This window comes from Marmota marmota, unplaced genomic scaffold (assembly GCF_001458135.2).
Source record: "Marmota marmota marmota unplaced genomic scaffold, marMar, whole genome shotgun sequence".
NCBI lineage: Eukaryota > Metazoa > Chordata > Mammalia > Rodentia > Sciuridae > Marmota > Marmota marmota.
This window is the reverse complement of record NW_026007322.1, coordinates 1-4,205: the sequence shown is the minus strand read 5'-3', so window position 1 is coordinate 4,205 and position 4,205 is coordinate 1. Positions and strand designations below refer to the sequence as shown.

At 36.6% G+C, this 4,205-nt stretch overlaps 1 pseudogene; it reads right to left on the bottom strand.

The window, feature by feature from the left end:
* Positions 1–884: 884 nt before the first annotated feature.
* On the bottom strand, positions 885–1,854 carry LOC107134640 (annotated as a pseudogene).
* Between the last annotated feature and the right edge of the window lie 2,351 nt (positions 1,855–4,205).

The window sequence follows — 4,205 nt, the reverse complement described above, 5'->3', positions numbered from 1 at the left end:
TAGGAAATATCAAGCAATATATCGTTTAGGGATACATATGTATATGGTCAAGCTATAAAGAAAAACAAAAAATGAAATTCAAGACTTTGGTAATCCAATTGTTGGGAAGGACAAGATTGGAGATATGCACACAGATATCTTGAAAAGTATCATGATGTGCTATGTCTTAAGCTGAGTGGGGAAAATAGAGCTGTTAAGTTTATTATTGGTCATTAAGCTGTGTAATATTCTATATACACAATTTTGTTTGAATAATGTTTTCATACTTTTTCAGAACATGATTGACAAGTCTTATCAAGAAACTTTAGTAAATTTTTAAAATAGTATTTTGGTTTTAGAATACTGAAAGATGACAATTCACAATGAGATAATATGCAAAGAAAATTAAGCTACTAAATACTCTCTAAAGACTGTAATTCAAATTGCTAATTCTAATCTAATGCTTGGTGAAAGCAGCTGTAGTTCCTCTTCATGGAATTCACCCACCTTCTCATGATGATTACAAAGCCTCCCCACCAATTCTATTATTTAATTTATAGTAATCAATGCTCAGGTTTTTTTGTGCTTAAACTTACATGGAAAGGACAAAATCCTACTTACAGGAATCTTTTTAGATTTCTTCAAAATGTATCACAAATATCATTTACAGTGCAAGCTACAAATAAGATGTATTCTTGAAGGAAAACTTCTAAATGAAGCATGAGATAGTTAGTGATGCCAAGAGTGGTTATACATCTAACCCAGGAGAACCAGCAGTACTCTGATAACTGTTTTAATGTAACAACCTTCTCCTTGGTAGTTGAATTCTTAGATCTTACTATACTACCAGCTAAATATATACTTCATTACTTTGGATATAAGACTTTCATCTTTTTGGATGTTTATCAGAAATTACTAAATGCTGTAACAAGAGGTTTCATGGTAGAAATCCTAGGGCTACTTCTGGTTGTAGTGGTGTGCCTAAGGTTTTGATGGGTGATACAAAGGCTAGAGACGGAGATGACAAAGGACATCTATCCCTGTTTTCTGTAACACTTTTATTTATTCATCATTTTGCATCAATCATGACAGATTTTCCAAAGTTTCTCCCATCTTTGTCTAAAGCTTTCTGGACCTGCAATTTAGATTGGTGACAAATATACATCCAATTTCCTATTCTAGACATCACATGTTTTAAGATAGTCTCATATTATACAAATTGTAATAATATATAGAAAACAGATACTTGTGGAAACCAAAACACAGTCACCTGAATGTCATCCAGGTCGTCTTCTGAAGTCAGGGAATCTTCTGGAGTATAAATAGAATCCAACTTGGCAGGAGTTAATGTCATCTTTTGTGAATGACCAATATTTGATGGACTAAACATACTTTGCCCTGTTTCAGAAGTAGTTTTTGTAACTCCAACCAGATTATTCTGCATTACTGAAATGTCTGGCGGTCTTCTTGAATTTCAAGGTGTTGGTATGAGCCCTGGGAAGGAAACGTCATCATAGGTACTTCTAACTAGTAGAAAAATTTTCACTCTTTATGAGCTGGTACAACTGGTCATGGTGATGAACCACATGCAAGTAAAGGCAATCTCATTTCCATTACTCCTGCTGAAGAGCTACTAATTGATGGAGGTTGTGGAGTCATCAATTAGTAGTAACTGGACATGGCAAATCCCCCATTACAATTCTAGATAAGAACTGGGAATCAACTCCTGACTTTGGAGAGTTGATTGGTTCAGCTCCATGGAACCTGGGGTTCCATGATAAATGCTACCATCACGGCCACTACGAAACATCCTGGGATTTGGAGAGCAGGCTGTGCCCTGCTCAGTTACTTCATGATGTATAGAGCAGCAGTTTTCAGGCTACGCCTAAACCTGTGTTACTCCAGTGTATAAAGCAGTAGTTTGCCATAAACCACTCTATTTTGAGTTTAGGTGCTGAGGTGGAGTGACTCTACAACTTGCTTGTACAAGTAAAAAACCACCATCTGTCTGGTACAAACATAAGGCACAAACTGATACATTAATAATGGTAATAAAAATGACCACCTGTGAATTTATCAAATTAATCAGAAGCACATGAATACATGGGCATATCCAATTCAGACTGGAAAAACCAGACCTATGCACTTATCGAACACACTAGACCATTGAATGAAGCAACCCCCTCACTCCAGGTCTATAAAAGGAGAAGCACTCCAAGATGGGACATGGTGGTACCCTAACATTATCACCTGTTACTTCCCATGAGCTTTGCCCAGGAAAATCACCACAATGAACTTTCAAATTTCTGTCCCTGAGCTTCAGCAGAGTGCAATTTGTGCAGCATAAGCCACAAAAAGCTGCCATCCCAACAGATACACTTGAGACTGCAATCAGTCTAGATCTTGGCCTAGAGTAAGTTCTTTGATTGTGACAGCTCTGTGCCCTGGACAAGTTTTTCAAATGGTTCTTAATCTTATCTGACCACCTACAGTTACTCTTTGCATTCATAATTGCTCTGCCTTTGCTCTCAGGTCAAACTCCTGTATTCCTGGTTGCCTCAACCCTATCTAAGCCTTCCTGCAACTTATATATATCATTGTGTAAAGTATGATTTGTGATGTGTTATAGATATTAGAAATTAAGATTGGCATAAAAGAACTTGTACTTGCCTGGCTTATGACGACCAGGTGACTCACAAATATTTAGTGAACTGCCAACTGATGAAAGTGGTGTAGCCCATGAATTTATTGTTATTCAATAAGTTGACATTGTGGAAAGACACAAACCTGTTTGGTCTATGTTAGTGACATAGATTGCACTCATGACAGGGACTTTTCCAATTTTAAAAAATTATGGAAACTCCTATATTTTTAATTTAAAAGGTACTTTGAGTTATTTCTAAACACATGTTCAAAAACAAGTTGGAAATGCATAAATAGTGTAGAGTTAAGGACCAGTATTATATTTAATTCACATAAGTTGATTCAGTAAATAATAAAAATGTGTTCCAAAAATGATAAAAAAGAGTCATGAATAGACAAATGCAAACAAGAGGAAGTTTAATTAGCAAGTAAATATATGTATTTTTTAAAAAAGTTTACATCAACTTAGTAGTTAAAAAATTAATTAAAAACTATTAATCCTGGCTGGATGACAGTTCAAGTCTCCCAACTCCTGCTGTGGGTTTGATTGTTTGGTCTCCATTTCTCATACCTCACTGCTTTATCTGGCAACAATCCAGCTTTTAGTTCCTTGCTGAAGTCTGGGAAGGCAGGTTCCTTAAATTTTGTCTGGTTAATATGGAGTATTCACAAGCTTGATTTAGTGCTGAGGTTCGAACAACTTAAGTCTCTGTTTTAAAACTGAAGCCACCACATCCCAAGCAAGAAGCCCTGTACATTGCCATACCTTTTCTGAAGACTAAACTGAATGCAGTTTAATCTGCCAACTCCGTTTTTCCTCCTACATCTTCACTGCCCAATGCAGGTTTACTTGGGTTTTTGTAACTGATATCTAACTTGTGTAATAAAAAAAAAATTAAAGACTTTTGCCTTGGGAAAAATCTGGCCCAATGTTCTGACCAACAACTCTGAGGAAGGAAACACAATAGAAATTCTGCACTTCCAGGAAAGGTGTTCCATTGAAAAGGTGAAGTGTGGTAAAGGTCAGGAAGTAAGTGAGGCAAGGATACATAGGCTTCTGGAATCTACAAAGGAAGCATAAGTCTGCAAGTTGTAAAAAAAAAAAAAAATTTCAAATGTAATCTCAGAATAACCATTAACTTTTCAAAGTAATAAGATTTAGCAACTGGACCAGTAATCCCAGTTAAATCAAAAGGATTTCATATCCAACAAGACCCTGTTTCATAAAATAAATAAATAAAAAGGGCTGGGGATGTAGCTCAGTAATAGAGTATTGAAGCTGGTCTAGAAAATCAGGATAGGGTCCTGTTCCCTCAGCGTTGAAGATTGCTCTTGAACACCCAAAAAATGCAGGATCAAGAGCAAAAAGTTTTATTTAAAGAATAGGAGAGAGAGAGAGAGAGAGAGAGAGAGAGAGAGAGAGACGACAGACTGAGACTCCTCTGGAAAGGAGAGTGTCCAGAGCTAATGCCACGAGAAAGTGCCCCTTTTATAGATTTCCGTTTTCCTTTCTTCTCCGTCCCCTCTCCTCTTATTTTGCCTACATGACCAAAAGGGCAGGATGAGAGCCATACGGGGGATAT